The sequence below is a fragment of the Odontomachus brunneus genome, unplaced genomic scaffold (genome assembly GCF_010583005.1).
Source record: "Odontomachus brunneus isolate Ranch 3 - 2012 unplaced genomic scaffold, Obru_v1 Obru_scaffold_021, whole genome shotgun sequence".
In the NCBI taxonomy this organism is placed as follows: Eukaryota; Metazoa; Arthropoda; class Insecta; order Hymenoptera; family Formicidae; genus Odontomachus; species Odontomachus brunneus.
In genome coordinates this window covers 678,739-695,685 of record NW_022639471.1, presented here as the reverse complement: position 1 = coordinate 695,685, position 16,947 = coordinate 678,739, and the positions used below count along the sequence as shown (strand labels likewise).

The window sequence follows — 16,947 nt, the reverse complement described above, 5'->3', positions numbered from 1 at the left end:
TCTCTCTCTCTCTCTCTCTCTCTCTCTCTCTCTCTCTCTCTCTCTCTCTCTCTCTCTCTGCTCCCGTTCCCGAGAATGGGTTTACATGCCTGGAAAAAAATAAAATTCGACGTAAACCGTTACTTCCCCGCTTGTTGTAGCTCTCCGAAGCGTTTTGAGCATAATCCGCTTGTTTTATTTGCCCTTTTTCCATCCATTGCTTCGCGCGAACACGGGCCCGTTTTCCGTTAACAGCGAACCGTTGCGTTACAAAAGGATTAGCGGGAGTGTCGTCGTTAGTAAAGGGACGAGGAGAGAGCAGGTCGAGTTCGTGGGAAATGTAAATTTTCACGCTAGCTAGGGGGAACACAAGCGCGTCGACGAAAGATACGATATCAAACTTTCAAACCACATGTGACCGAGCTACTGATAAAGATACTTGTGGCATATAGGATTACATGACATTTAGCATCGCGCGCAGACATTACGGTTAACGAGTGTCTTTTTATAGATTACCTTATAATTCTACGGCTCGATCTCGTCAGCGATAGTGTCCTTTCGAGTCGTAGATGGCTGATTAGAAAGAGAGAACAGAGAGAGTGTAATGTATGATTCTCCCCTTCTTCCTCCTCTTATTTTTCCTCTCCCTTCCTTTGCCTCCTTTATTTCCTCGTTCCTCCTGGCTCACATTGATGTTTCATTGAAGAAGGCCGACTATGACAGCTGTCTGAATCATTTTCGCGGCTCGCGTCGCGATGACTCAGTGATTCGCGCGATTGCAGAAGTCTAGCGTACGTTACGCAACCGTTATCCCAGATGATCGATATCGCTCATTAATCGCGACGTTACATATGTATTCAGCGATCACGCGAAGTGACCTCGCGTGCGCATTATTTTTTGCACAGTCATTGTATCGCGATCGCCTCTATCGCCACGTGATAGGTACGCGCACGCCGTGTAATTTTCGTCACCCGGGAATTATAAAATAATAAAACGATCAGATATAAAAACAACGCACGTGTATTTAAGTTCAAAGAGTCCGACAGGAGCCCATGTCCGCGAGGAGCGCAAGCGTTGCGCGAAACTCGTTGAACTCAGAAATTACAAAAAAATACGTTTTAGCAACGGTTTTGCATTCCAATTAAAGTTCCCTCCCTAAATCCCTTCCCCTCTCCTTCCACTCTCTCAGTACCCGTGCTTCTGTTCAAATCCGAGTTATTTAACCGTGGTACTTTGTAGCGCGCATTTTTCACCGGCGCAAAAAGGCATGCGTTGTTCGCGAAACTCATTAAGTCCGCCGGCACTTTGAGGCAAATGCTTTGTGCAAATCCATTTCTGTTAATGCACGTTTACCCAACTCCGAGGAAAAATGTCATTTTGCTTTAATAAAAGAGATGCTCTACCGAATGAGAAAAATATTTCCGGCCCCGGCGAAAAGAGCTCACTTTTAATTACGAGATTGCACGACGCCAGCCCATGTTGAATTATTTAACTAATTTTTATAAATGACCGCGCGACGCTGGCCAAGAAAGAGGCCCAAGGAAGGATCTGCGGACTTCTTTCGCGCTGTGTCAATTCCGAATTCAGAGCAGAGCAGTCTCTCTCTCTCTCTCTCTCTCTCTCTCTCTCTCTCTCTCTGTGTGTGTGTGTGTGTTCCTTTATCTTCAGATTCTGTTGGTGAATTCTCGGCTGCGATGTCGCCGCGACGACGATACTTACCTCGCGAAGAGTCGCTCTCGGAGCAGCGCGATCGATACCGCGGTCTGTTGAAACTTATAAATAACCAGTTCTTCTCGTTTTTCACGTAATGGCTCGTTAAGTAAGTTCAGCAATTGCACGATTACACGATTTACCTGGCCCGCGTTCGAGGAACGCAGCTTCTTCCGCGAGCTCGAACTCTCATGCGGTTCGTGGTCAACGTATTGTTGCAACCGCGGCTGCCAAGTGTACACCTTAAGTATCTCATATTGTGCTGATTTGATAATTCAGATTCCGGAGCGATACGTCGGTATTGCGCAAACCAGGGTAGGGATTGCGCAACGCCAGACTGACACGTGCGGATGGAGTGGGAGGAAAGGAGGGAGCAAGAGAGAGAGAGAGAGAGAGAGAGGATCGATCCGAGTTTAATCTCGCGTCGTCGGGGGGACCGGTTCTCCGAGGAAACTGGATGCGTCGTTGTACATACGCTCCGCTGACGACGCATTCGAAATAACAGTCAACTGCGGCTGTAGCTTGCGACTTCAATGTATATACATGTACACGAAGAGAATCTCATAGTAAAGATTATTATAGAATTTTGTAACCGAGCAGTAGATCGATATTCTGCAGTAGTTGACTCTGTCCTTTCATATGTGTTATTTACTCCTTTAGGCCCGTATTAATAGTCGCATTTTCGCTGAAAATCCTAGCTGAAACAGTTTTTGAGATACAATACAATTCAACAGTTCTATCTCAAGATCTATTTCAATATGAGATCTTGAGAAGAGATCAAGCAAAAAAAAATTAGTGAAGAATGTATTGAGAGTCGTTTCGCGCTCTTCAATAGTCGATTATTGAGATGAGAGTGCCAGATATGCTCATGCAATAATAGTCGTTACGTATCGTCTTACTGAATAAGAAGAATTTTAAAGTGGAAAAAATCTCGTATTACCCAATTCATGTGTGGAGATGTGTCGAGAGAGGCTTGTGTCTATACAACGTGTTTCTAACAATGATAGAATTTGGGAGTACGTATGACGATTATGAAACTGTGCAGCCGCGAATTCCAAAGCGTTTCAATATAACAAGTCGTAGTTCTCGCGACAATTCCGTGACAACGTCTAATTCGAAAGTTGCACGACTCGTTTAGGTCGGTGCGGTTTGAGCGGTTTCTCGTAACAGCCGAATCGTGTTTAAATCTATGATATAATAAAAGTAATCACCTTTCGTTCGAAGCGATATCGAGATGCTCGAACGGAAAGCGATACACTCTTTAGCATGTATCATAAAAAATAAACAGTACACGTTGAAATAAGCAGTAGCACTATCTAATTTGCGAATGTATCCTTTCTTGTATATTCTCGCTGTGATTTTCAGCACGGCACTTTACATCTGAAATATCAATATTTGTTAAATCCATATTGAACGTGAATAAGAGCAATGTCGTTTCTAAGCAATATAGTCACTGTTACTGTTGACTGTGATCTGTTCAAGGATTGGTTGTAAAACAAATACTGACTTCTCGTTATCGTATTGGTGATACATTTGTAACGCCGTGTAGCTTGTATCTATCAGAGATATGCTCTCTTAAAGTAAATCAGTGAATAGTCACTGATATAAGTATAACACTGAGCACTTTCAGTGTAACACTTATAACTACAAATCAGTGTATATTCATTGCTATCAGTGTTTTACTGATTCATTTTAAGAGAGTATACTGGAAGCTTTGTAGAGTGTACTGAAGCTTTGTACCTCCTAAACAAAAGTGGAAGCGTGAATTTATAAGGACGATACTTCAAATTGAATCACTATAGTTATTATTATTGTGAATCCCGTGCTAATACACCGGGAAAAAATCTTTTATGAATGAGTAAGTCGAAATGTCGTTTCCATTTAGAAATTAATACCTCGATTAATTTGGAGGTACTACGCGATACATAGTTAAGAGTGTATAACTGTGTTCCTCACGCGGGTCTTGGGATTACAGTTTCCGCGGTGTTAATTAGACAACAATTTTGTAGCGGCGAACATGCCATGCCGGTGGCGCGTGTCTCGATTAAAATTAAGTGGACAGCGTTATCTCGGTGAGCGTCGTAAACTCGCGACGCACACGCGATTCGTTCGCAAAAGCAGCAGCCGTCCTCCTTCTCCTCTTTCTCCTCCTCGTCGTCGTCATCGTCGTTGTCGTCGACGTGGCTGTCGTCGTGTGTGCACAGTATGTATGTTAAAGGCGTTATTTACAATGCTTCATTATCCCCGGGGCGTTTCGTGACGTTCGCGAGCCGCGAGCGATGCGTATATGTGCGCGCACGTAATGCGATAATTCGCATAATTATAACGAATGATCGTCCGTGACCGCTATTAAGTGGAAATATAAATGTCGCTTCGTTTGTTACGTGTACCTGCTTCCGATTCTTATCCGCTTTATAGGTGGACACACACGTGGACACTGCGACGGTACGATCGAACGAGGCACGTATGGCGAGACGACCAGTTTACCGCAGCGCGCATGTGAGAAACCGGAAGGTAAATTAGTTGCACGAAGAAAAAAAGAGTGTAGATAAGACGAGACCCCTCCCTCCTCTTCCTTCTTCCTCCGAGCGAGACCGCCCTCACCGATCGGTTTGGGGGTCAATCGATTTTCGACTTGGAGCCGGTCCAAACGTTCGTGACACGGCGGAAGCCGTTCTTCTGTATAAGCGATGCCTCTCGCGGGTTTTCGCGTTCTATCGAGCGAACCGGCGGAAGCTGCGGATAAAGGAATGAGAACTCGATTTTGCCGAGCACCGTCGGGTCCGCGTCCCAGAGCGGTCCCCGATGTACACGGTGTCTCGGACGAGTCAAGGTCGGGCGTACCGAACGTCAAGGTCTGGCGGTGGTGATGATGATAAATCTCGGAAATAAACCGTTTTCAAAAATTTCCAAAGTCTTGAAATATGTAAAACGACATTCCTGCACGGAGAGAATTTTATGGTAAAAATCGCTGTAGAATTTTGCACTCGGGAAGAATAGATACACTGAGAGGAAAAATACCTAAAATGAGTAAAAATATTTATTTGATGGGTGTTAACAGCACACATATTCACTTCTTTTATTTAAATAATTCTTTTATTTAAATAAAACAAATAATTGTCTTCACGAAAAACTAAGGTTTCCTTGAAGTTTCAGGAAAATGTATATTTTCTTGCTTGAAAAATATTTTATATTAGTATAAGTAAGTATGTGTGTGTGTGTGTGTGTGAATCAGTGATGCGATCAAACAATTAACTGAAAGGGGCTGAATATCTCGGTTAAATGTGACACGCGATCTAAATTTCTTCGAGTGAAATCTCCCTCACTCAAAACGAGGGAGAAATCATTCCACTGCGGAAGTGAGTGGAAATTCGTTCGAGATGATAATGAAGATACTGCCACTGGGAATCGGAAAAACGAATGTTTAATTTCCACCGTAGGGTGGTATTTTTAATCCATACGAGTGAATATTTTAGTCGATTAGAGCGAATTGGTTCCCGCGAGGGTGGGATACACCCGAGATTCATTCTCTCTTCAGTCTCGATTGAAAATATTCCCCCGACTATTCAGAATGGAGAATTGACTTTATATGAGTAAAAACTCGACTGGCGCTCCGCGTTTGGAGTGTAATTTCGCTCGAAGAAATTTGAACAGTGCCATTTCGTTACTATTGATAGAAGACAGATAGAAAACAGAAGACGACACAAAACGCGACGGACTTTTGAAAGCTTCTGATAATACCTGTGAATCGGAAGTTCCTGGAGACATTTGGAGAAGTTCTCCGGATCGGGTGTACTTGAGAGGCGCAGTAATACATTCGTACGAATCGATTCTCAGAAGCGACTCACGTTCCTCGTCGTGTTATCACCCCCGAGGAACGGGTTTTAAGGAACAACCGAGGACGTCGGCAGATCGTCTCTCTGTCTCTTTCCCTTTTCTTGTCTCTATCTCTCTTCTTCTCCCTTTCTTTGTCTCTATCTCTCTTTAATCTAGGTATTCCAAAATAGAGAAAGAGAGAGAGCCTGAAGATCGTAGATCTTGCTTTTGGCTTGATTACGCGATAAAACACGCCGTGAACGAAGGGAAACCTTCGTCGGCGAGGTCGAGGGCCATGAATAAAAACGGCGGAACGACTCCTCGAATCGAATTTCCTGCCCGAGCTACGTTTGTTTATCGTACGTCGTCTTGCCGCCAGTTCGTCCACGATCAAGCCGTTACAAAAAAAGTCAATATTCATTTCACCCACGTATTTTTCTTCGTCCGACCGCGAGGTATCGGCGGGTGGAAAACGCATCGTAAATCGCGGCTCGAGCGCGTAATCTCTCTTTCTCTCGCGCGAAGGATTTACGGCTGAAATTAAATACCTTAAATATCCGATATCGCCACGTATATGTGAGCAGTTCTAATTGCCTCCCTTTTATATTTCTCCTCTATATCTCGCTCGGCCATATGTCGGAGGAACCCCCGGGGACTGGATATACTTAGACTTTCGCTCGGCAATATACTGTCGCCGAAAATCGAAGCCGCCCTCGACTCGATACTCTCGCGCGCGCGTGCAACGTTGTCTGATCGCCCGGGTTTAATTGAATCTGCTTGCGACAAGGGATGCGATCGCATCGCCCAATAGGACGCGCTCGTGTTTCACGAAGATCACATTAGTTCGGGGACATCGAACTCGAGATACAGCTGATTTCATTTTAAAACGCGAAATCGATCAAATCGCGAAATTACTCGCGCGCCACAAATCTGCCTGCTCTCGAATTCCGTCGACCTGATTTTACGATATTATGTACGTTACATATAACGTCGTGAAGATTATAAGAATTATACATAAGGTACAAATTCGTACACTACAGTTTGTTAATTGAATATCTGGCGGAGAGATCGAACGCAAAGGATTTCTTAACATTTGTGCGAAACAAGCGCGCGTAAAAACGCTGAATGCGCTGAACGCGCGTCGAAACACATATCTCATCTTCGCGCGAATTTGTCGGCGAAACGTGAGAAGCTTATTGTACTCTGTCAAAACTCGAGAGCTCGTAGGAGGGCGTGGGGAAGCAAATGTCATTCGCCTGGCAAACAAATTCTGCCGACGAACTAGCTGTCCGTGGACGACCACTGTGTAACTCAAATCCGCGTAAGTCCGGGGATTCATACCGCGCGTCTACATTTTCCATGTGGAAAATGCGTGGGCGTTGCGGAGGAAAAAGAAAAAAAGCATAACGACACCGCGCGTCATCGTTAGGATCGTCTTTATCGCTCGCTTTTCGCGCCCACTCACATTACACCTCGTTATTAGCGCGACGATCGCGTTGCGATCTCGTCTCCGAGACACGGAGTGTCACTAGAAACGTAATCTACGAGATAATTTCGCTCTGCTGCCCTCCCCTCCGACCCACTTACACATTGCGTCAATATTTCGCGCTTATCACTCGGAGTTTTCTCGTTTTTGTAGTCGCGGGGCACTCCCGTGAATTCGCCGGTTTATTAAAATTCCCCCCTTCTCCCCTTCTCTGTTTCGCCGCGGCGTTGCATTACGCGCTGCTATTTTGCGCGAGTAATGCCACTAGGGTGGCATAATAATACAGCGATAGCGCGCATTATAACCGCTGTTTACTCGCAATTTTTCTCTCCTACCCGCCAGCAGGTCGGAGCCCCTCGTCTCTTCCCTTCCTCCGAGCGTTATCCAACTCATATCCGCTGTATTGTGTCGTGTATTCTGCAGTTTGCACAGTCTGTCCGTCTCTGTCCGTCCATCTGTTCATCTACCCAACTTCTTTATTATACTTATTATACTTTATTTTGCCTGTTGTTTTGCTGTTGCAGATAGAGGTGGGACCGCAGAGAACTGGCCGGACGTCTTGTTTCCGCATTAGTAACGTGAGTAGAATTTCTTGTAGACTAATTTTTCTTGCCAAACTCTCGTTAAACGTTCAAACGAAGCCACGAAAAAGGGAAGAGAGAGGAAAAAATAACGATCTGCGATAAGCAATAATAACGGAAGACCGACGAAAAGTTCCCAACGAGCGAAAAAACTCAATCAAAGTTATTCCTGACCGAAATCCGACGGTCGAAGTCGCTGTGTGAGCTTCTTCTTCGCACTGAATATTGGAAATCGCGATTCCACAGCCACCTGGGGACTCCCTTTCTCTCTCTGTCTCGCGCGCACGTCCTTCTTCGCGTTTTTTTTTTTTATATAATTTTTTGGTCGTTATGCTTATATGTCGATCTCACGAAGAAAGAACTCCCCGCCACGGAAAAAGGGACGATTGATACGAACTCTTCCATAAGAATCCAATCTCCGAAATGGCACGGCAAAGTTCGAGCGATCGCAACGAGTGCTTCCTTAATACCTGTCCGACGCTTTCCGTCGGGACAAGGAACTTTCCATCCCTTCTTTCTATCCCTTTTCTTCTCTTTTCTTCTCTCCCTTTTTCCCGGCTTCCCCCGCCTCACCCTTGAGAGTCTCCCTCCACCGGGGAAAATCCAGGCCCGATTGTGTAGGGGGCAGTGGCGGCCGGCTCGAACGAATCCGTTCGATTGCCCGCCTGCGCGCAATAGTCCGCCGACTTCCCGTTCAGATAGAAATCACCCCGTATATAACGTCGGGGTAGAGGCGAAAAATAGCCCGGCGAACGAGCGGTTAATTTGTCGTCGAACGCGAAGAAATACGCGAGGAAATCGCGAGGAAGCAGTTTTTCGCGGTTATCCTGTCGTTTTGACCGTCGGAGCAATTCGCGGAAGGAAGAACGACGGAAATTGTCGCGCTAAATGGCCGATCTAACCGAAATTATAGTTATTTTTTATCCCATATTTTTTCCAGTAAAATGGTAGAGGTAACATGGTAGAGGTAACGTAAAAGTAAAAATAAAACGAGGCGAGTCAGATCGAAGTCAGATTTGAGAAAGATATTATTGATTTCTTGTTTCAAACGAGCTATTTTATCGTGTCAGAAATAACCGACACAATAAAACAACTTATTTGAAACAAAAACTAACGAGAACTGTCTCAAATGTTATTTTGACTCCGTTTCTTGACTATAATTTACAGTAATTATATCTCCATGTGTGATCACAGTTATAAATACACCATTCATCTTTTTTCTCAGTGCAAATCGCGAATTCAATCACGGAGATCCGTGTCCCCCGCGGGGCCCGCAGGACCCGGTGGGGCGAGAACGGCGCATGCGAAACTTCACACGCGCGTTCGCGCATTCATTGTCAAGGGGCCCTCTTAAACCAAACTCGCGCGCGCGTAATTAGCAGCCGACCTGTGCGAAACAGACGTTCTCTCTGTTAGCACGTTACCGTTGGTGCAACAAATTGAAACACTCGTCGAAGCGTCGCTCGACAAAACGGCCCGTTGTTTGTTGCGCGTGTGTCAGGCGCGCGCAAAACGACTATTTCTCGTCTCGCGCCGTGAGCATCGCGTTTTGTTATTCCACTGTTTTCGCGGGTATTCGAGACGGTTTTTATCATCGCGCTCTCGCATGCGGAAGCACAAATCTAGAGATTAAACAGCGCGCCTAAGCTCCGACGCGCACACGGTACTCGTCGCTTGGACTTTGGCGGTTCAGCGAGTTTCATAAAACGAAAATCCCTCGTCGGCGTCGGCAGTGGAATTTTTAGAAATGCGTAAGCCGCTTTGGGTACTCTTTCGTTCCTTTTTCTTCCTCGTGACTACGTGTATCGGCGAATTGTCCTCGACGAAAATACATCGTGCGCCATCGCGCCGCTTTTCACAATCGGACTGAAATTTGGCGAATATGTTCTGAAACGCGTGATCAATTGGCCGTGATTGTGCAAGAATGATTCGATTTGCATGAAGCACGTTTCGAGAGAAAGGAAGATGAACATTTAATACATAATTTTTTTGCAATAGTTCAACATGGTCAATTTTCTTCTTTTTAAGGGCGTGACAAACTTAACCCTTTAAAAAAATGGATGAAAATGACGCAACTAGTAGAAAACAAAAATTGTTTCTAAGTTAATTTTAGGTGCTCATAAGGCTTCTTTGTTTTATGCAAAAAGATATTGACCTATGATATTTACCTATTGATAACAAAAAAATTATAATTTTTTTAGTTAAACCGTTCTTGCATAACTGTGTTTTTAAGATAAAATTACCAATACTTAGACATTAATAACACTGGCATTCTGGACATTTTTATTGTTTCGATTTTAAATTTGCCAATGTTTAAACTTTTAACATAGAAAATACTGAATTTCCAATATACACATATTGAATGTGTACATACATTTTATCTGTACCGCATGCCTTCCCGAGATATTTTCTGAGCAATTCGAAGTTTTTCCCTGCGGCAATTAAACTTTGGCTGGCCGAGTTAATAACATAATTATTTTCTTCGATCAGTTTCAAGTGTATCTTTAACGGAATTTTAATTTGATATTATGTTGCGGAAATTGAAAGAGGTCGCTGTAAATAATGACGTTCCTCGGTGCTTCAGGCCAAAAAAGAAAAGCTCTTCCCAAATTGCTAGAAGGGTCTCCCGGTAAAATTAAGGACGCAAGTTCTAGGATATCCTTCGTGTGCGACCCCCGTGACGCGCTTCTTTCAGATTCGCAGTAGCTTTTAATTCGATCACGCGAGTTAGCCGCAAGTTACACGGTCGTTTCTCGAGACAACAATCGCGGCGCGTTCTCCCGAGCGTAAAAGACTTGCGTGCCCGCCTCGCGAACGTACGTAGATGTCTTATCTACCGCGGCCAAACGATGAGTACAGTGAGTATTTTTTATAATGTACTCACGAGAGAAGTTACATTATTTGCCGCAGCCGCCGTAATCGGCGGTGCGACTTCGCATGCGCTCTCAGCGAGTGCAATTGTCGTGACAGCATTCGGGCGAATACGTGCAATTTACGATAATGTCGCGTCGCACGGCGCACTGCCTGTAACTGTCCCTTCACGTGCGCTCGAGTTGTTACAATTATCCGACTTTATGGAGTCGCCCTCCACGTTAACTGAGAGTCCTTTAAAACAGTTACGTTTTAATAAATTATAATTCACGTTATTGTCAATTTATATTTAATATGGTTTCTGTAGAATTTTTACAGAATTTTTATATAAAAAACTACTTCAAAGTTTCTATGAAGAGAAAATATGAGAACAAAAAATGAGAGATATTTATTCGATGGGGACTAAAAATATATTAACATGAATATAAATTCTTTTATTTAAATAGAACAAGAGCGATTGTTTTCATAAAAAACTAAGAAAATGTATATTTTCTTGTTTGAAAAATATCTTATATAAGTGATTATACGTTTTTAGTGAGTGCTGTAAGTAAATATACATTATTAATACTGCCCAAATATTTTAGTTCTTAGATATATTCTTTCTCTCAATGTATAAATTTTTTAAATATGAACTTTAGAATTTTTATACAAGTTTTATATGCGACATTTTTTAAAACTTTTATATTTTATGCACGAATTTTCAGAAAATGTTATGCGAATTTTAGAAATTTTACACGAGAGTATCTATAGAATCGTTCTAGAAAATTTATACACAAGAATGGGTTACGTGTCACGTCTTTCCGGAGTATTTTTCCGAGACGTCGGTTTCGATTTATTCCGATTTATATTCCTCGACATGGAAAATTCGCGATCAGCCGATCGACGATTGTGCGAGAACACTTCGTGGGCGGACAGATAAGCGAAATTAACGTTTCCCACGCACTCGTGCGCCTCGCGCGGAAAACCGCTTGTCAACCGCGTAACCACACACACGTGCTCGGGGATTATCCCGAGCGGAGAAACTTCGCAGTCGAATCACCTTCCGAGAAGGGCCACCTTCTCGTGCATTACACGAGTATGATGACGAACCATTACCTTCGAGAATGCGGCTTCTACGGGTCGCCGCACCGCGCACGAACGTGTCCGTGAATGCACGCGCGAAACACACACGCATACACACGTACTTACGACTCACCGATGAGTCGTAATTCATAAATAATTTATGTCGACGGGGTATATATGTGTGCGGTGGTCACGCAATCTCGATCGTGTCATCCACTTTTTGCCACGAAATAGCGGACCCCCTGCGCCTCTCGCGAATCTGTCGACAGTGCTATCGCGATTTCGATTGCTAATTTGCAATTTTAGGAGGACACGTAACACGACTAATTAATGACCGTGCAACCTATTTAGGTACGTGAAATTCGCCTACTTACGTCAGATTATACAGAGATAGATGTGAGACCTTAAAATTCGTCTCGTATATTTTTGGACAAAATTAGGTTCAAGATTTTCCCATGTGCAGCATGTTTATAAAAACTTGTTAAAAACAAGTTATTAATTTAGAATAATAAATTTGTTGTATTATTTGAAACAGAAGGGAGGAAGAAATAGAAAAGAACTCTGGAGGAGAACAAAACACCAATGCCCAAATATAGAAGATTCTTTAGAATATCTAATTGGGAATCCAGTCTGATTCTAATTAGAACGTCTAAATTTGTCCCAAGGATCGGTTCTCTGTCTAAAATCGAAACAAAAAATAAAAATTCGCGTTTCTCTTTTAGTCGGTGATATTGATATATGTGCCACTAGAATACCACTTTTATAACAACTATTGTATTTATAATAGAATAAAACAAAATGTAAAATAAAATGTTTTAAAATACTCTGAACATTTTTATACTGAATAATATTATTCTGTAGAAAATTGGCATGTTTTATTTAATTAATGTCCATCTTAATGTAAAATGGGGATCACATAAAATATTGGGAAAAGCTTTAGTTCCCCCACTTAGAAAATCGCATGTTTAAAATATTACTTCTATTTAGAACCTATAATTATTTTGAGAAATTTCCAATTTCGGATTTCCAATTAGATACCCAAAAGAATCTTTTATATTCGAACAATGGTGTTTTCTTCTCCTCTAAAGATCTTTTCTATTTCTTCTTCCCTTTCGTTTCAAACATTACAATAGATTCATTATTCCAAAAAATTGATAAATTATTTCCAATAAGTTTCTATAAATTTACATTTTCAATATATTAAGATCCCCGTCGCTTCTCTCTTAAATTCATCTCCGAAATGATTTTTTCGCAGTAAAATTGACAAAAACAAACGAAGAGGAACTTGGGAACTGCCGTCTCATGGGTTAGATTTAAATATGCAGAGCGAAACGCGCTGCCTCGCTTGAACGGCAAACCAACTGCAGGCTGAACAATTCCAACCCTTTCCGTGCGCACACAACGGGGTGCCGTCGCGCCGCCCGCGGCGATATCACGACACTCGCGTTCAGCAATTAGCCCTTGAAATATGACGGGCCGCAGTGGCCGTTCCGTATCGACGGTCATTCGTGAAATCGAAAATTCACTTTCGATTGCTGCAATAAAACGGCGATCGTCACGCGTCTCGGCACAAAAAAAATGAACGGTCTCACCCAGTCAGCAGCCAGTTAGCCAGCCGACGTGGCGCAGCGCAGCGCAATGCAACGCAACGCAGCGCGGTGCGGGGCGATTCGCGTTTTGGCCGACAGCCAAATTGCGCGCGCGAATCGAGCCGCTGTTTATGCCTCGATTGCGGTAAAACGGGGAAGCACGGCTTCACGGTGTGTGCCGGTCGTCGAGTCCTCGTAAACCACGCTCACTCCTCCGCCGGTATTCGCGATAAGAGCTCCGCCAACCTGGCCGAGAGATACGCAATCGCTTTCGCTATTCTGCCAGCTCGTAGTTCATGTGTCGCGCACGTCACGTTTCGCAGACTACTTCGCGTTGTTAATAACAGTTAACGAGAACGTATTTATTATATATTTTTTTTCATTATTTTTCAATCCCGGGAACAAGGTTGGTCCCGTTGGCATCATTAGTTATCATTGCACATTACATCAATTATTATTACGTATGAATAACGTCATTAGAGTATGAATGCAATATTAAAAGCGAGAAGGAAAAAGAGAGAGAGGGAGGAGAAGTTGGCATTTTTTCCAATTATAAAGTTTTCGCGATTTTTACCTCTCTCATTCGACACTTTTTTTTGTTTCTTCATTCTCCGCTCGTGCGTTACAACGTTTTTCGCTTTTCTCCCGCTTTTTCCTCAATTTCCCTAACGCGGAGAAGTGCCGTTTTATTTCGCGAAGACAGCGCACCGTCGAGCTTTTCAACGGTATCTTTTTCGTGAAAAAAAAAGGGGGGAGAAGAAAAAAACCGCGCACGAGAGTGAATGCCGCGAGGGCTGATCTACAGCGTTCGCGCGCGCCATTTTCGCGGATTACCTTTGCATTCTAATGTCGCGAGAGAGTCGCGAGTCCGCGCGAGACGGACGAGGTATACGCGGACATCCACAGCTATCCGCCTATCTACGTGTCGTATTTATGAGGCGCCTTTCATTGCGACTGTTTCCCTCGGGAACGCGCGCGTACCCTCCGCCGTCTGTGCACACGCACACGTATGGACGTGTGTACGTACAGCTCAACACGTCCCGAGAAACAAATGGCACGTCCCTACGTGTAGCCGCACGCACGCGAGTTAATCCAATTCGCCGGTAACTCTACTCTTTCCCCCTCCTTCTCCTCCTCTCTCTCTTTCAAGAGAGAGAGAGAGAGGCAAACTCCTCGGACTAATTGTCAGATGACCCTTTCTAGCAGCTTCTTCGCGTTGCGCCGAGGAAGACCGTGGAAATGCGCCCGTCTGTGAATAACAACGTCCATCCGGTCGGTTGGTCGCGTTTTGATTCCGAGAGAGATTCAGAGCCCCTGTCAAGCCGCCCTCGTCTCTCTTCTTCCCTCTTCCACGCTGGAACGGCTCGCACCCATTGCAGCGTTTGGAGCTATTTATGTGTTAATTAATTGCTTTAGTCTCTGATTTCCAGTCGAGATTTTCGTGCTTCGTTTAGCAGAAAATCGCGATCAAAATGGCCAAAGGGGAGGAAAGGGCTAGTTTGACAAGGGAATAGATTTGAGGGAGATTCGAGATGCGACATTCTTCTCTCGGGAGTTTTGATGGCTAAATAATATAAGATCTGTTCCTCATAGCTGCATTTTCTGTGATTATGTATAATAATAATAATAACAGTCTTTATTAACGGGGAGAAATTTGTCAACATATATAAATAAAGTAAAAACGCAGACGGATATAGGCAAAGGAATATATAAAATTATAAGTAAAGTAGTCGGATAACAGACAATCGAAAAAGCAAGTAACTACAAAAACAATTCATCGATAAATTAAACGGTTAAACTCAAACTCAAAGGTACCACGATATCCACCTCATCTTTGAAGTGCAAACAGCGTACTAGCGTAGTGCAGCTATAAAAAACACTTAAGTATATATTCATGTCATTGCCGACGTAGTGTTTTCGTTTCGCTTTCAGGCACACACGCCGCTCGCGCGTTTGCGCTCGTCGTTTGCGCGAATTGTTTCCATCACTTACCTTGCATTTGCATGTGAGCTTTATCACGCTTCGCTTTCGTCTGTTCTTGGTCGTGTCACGACTTGTGTCTTATTTGTTAGATAAATATTCGCTCGTTTGTATGTTAATCAAGCCACGGTGCGCGCGCGCGCGTGCGTATGTACGTGTGTGGTGTCCCCCGGCCGCATTATTAACTATTCACACTGGCGACGCAACTTCGATAACGATTTATTGTATGCGCGCGTGTGTATCACCGTAGAATGATGAATGTGTGCGCGATTTATGTGAGGGTCGTTACCTCGCGATTACCTCGCGAGCGTTGCGTAAATGCGTTATTTAGGATGCTATTTTCGCGCATCTGCGCGCACCGCGGCGGTGCAGGAGATTGGAAGTGGGGATTGGGACGAAAACAATTTCGTCATAACGCGCGATACATTTGTTTATTTGTTTACCGCCCTGCGTCGATTTGAAAAATCCCATTTTTCTATCGTGATGGGGTCAGTAGAGAGGGAGGGAGGGTGGGAGGCAGGATACGTTTTAAAATATCTACGGGAACGGAGACCGGAATGATGAGAAGTGCGCGCGTTTTACCCTTTCGCGCACACATATCGAATTTCAATACACGGGCACGGTGTTTTTATGCGAAAGAGAAATATTTTCGCGCATAAAGGATCGACGATCTTTCTAAAAATACAGAGTGAAGAGCGTTCGAAAATACCATCGCTGCCGCGAACGCTATTCCCCGCAGCAAGTCGCGATTAACCGCTGAATAACGTGGATAGGCGCAACATAATAATTTAAATTTGATTTCAACGGTCACACACATACACACACATATACATACATACACACACACACTCATTCTCTCGTTCTCGTTCTCATAATACGAAGATGAAGGATTTCCCTCACGACCCTTCGACCACCAGCCCCCACGAGTCAACTTCATCTTGTCTCTCGACCCATAAGGCGCGATTGCGTCCGGTGTGCTATATAGACGGATTAAAGTTCGCTTAAGAGTGCTCTTCGAGGGGATATTAACGAAGGCGGTCGTTAAAAGTCGACTTTCTTGAACTCCACCCCGTCGATTAATTTCCCTTAGGAGTTAAGACTGTCGGCTATATAAAGGAAAAAGGAACGAAGAGGAAAGAAAGAAAGTGCCGGATGGTCTCTCTCAATGTCTTTTTTAATTAATAATAACAGCACTTCGGAATCGACGGAATCGGGCGGGATCTCACCGGGAAAAATCCCTTGGTTATCGGAACAAAAGCATGTTTGCTGTGTTTGACGATGTGAAGGAAACAGATCGAACAGTCACCGTCTTGCGAATCACGACACTCATGATTCGCCACTTTAACAAACATACGTCGTTTGAGATACAAATTACAGTTCTCGTCCATTTAGAGTTAGGTTGATTGTGTCTTCATTACGGAAGTATTACTTAAGGCAACAAATTGAAAGTAAAAAATCACTTGTTCCCACTGCGGGTTCATTCGCTGTCCCATATCAACAAATTATTTGTCGCGAGTACTGGTATTCGATTAAGTTAACAAAATCTTTTCTCTCAGTGTGTTTGTGTGTATCCGACTAGATACGAGGTCCTCGCGAATCTCAGTAGCGCAGGAGCGCCCGTGGTGGGACCGCGAATTTTTCACGATCGCTCTTGCCAGTCGTGGGTCGTGTTCTCGGCAATAAACGGATAAACGTAACCGAACGGCGAATGATAAAAATCCGCTTTCAATTGAGAAATTGAATTCCTACGGGAAAGTGAAGAGGAGAAGGAGAAGGAAAGATTCACAACGAGCTTTATAGTCGCCGATACACGTTCCCGGAGGGCATCGCGAGATAGAGTGCGAGAGAGAGAGAGAGAGAGAGAGAGAGAGAG

General features: G+C 43.9%; 1 protein-coding gene across 4 annotated transcripts in view; it reads left to right on the top strand.

The window, feature by feature from the left end:
• The window catches only part of LOC116842113 (beta-1,4-N-acetylgalactosaminyltransferase bre-4), a 153,219-nt gene that overhangs the window by 48,130 nt on the left and 88,142 nt on the right, over positions 1-16,947 (top strand). For 2 of the 4 annotated variants that reach the window (XM_032810851.1, XM_032810850.1), the window contains exons 2-3: positions 4,108-4,203; positions 7,516-7,569. The gene's annotated coding sequence lies outside the window, so the exon portion shown is untranslated. The remainder of the gene's footprint in view (positions 1-4,107; positions 4,204-7,515; positions 7,570-16,947) is intronic. The other 2 variants (XM_032810852.1, XM_032810849.1) reach the window with 1 other exon arrangement.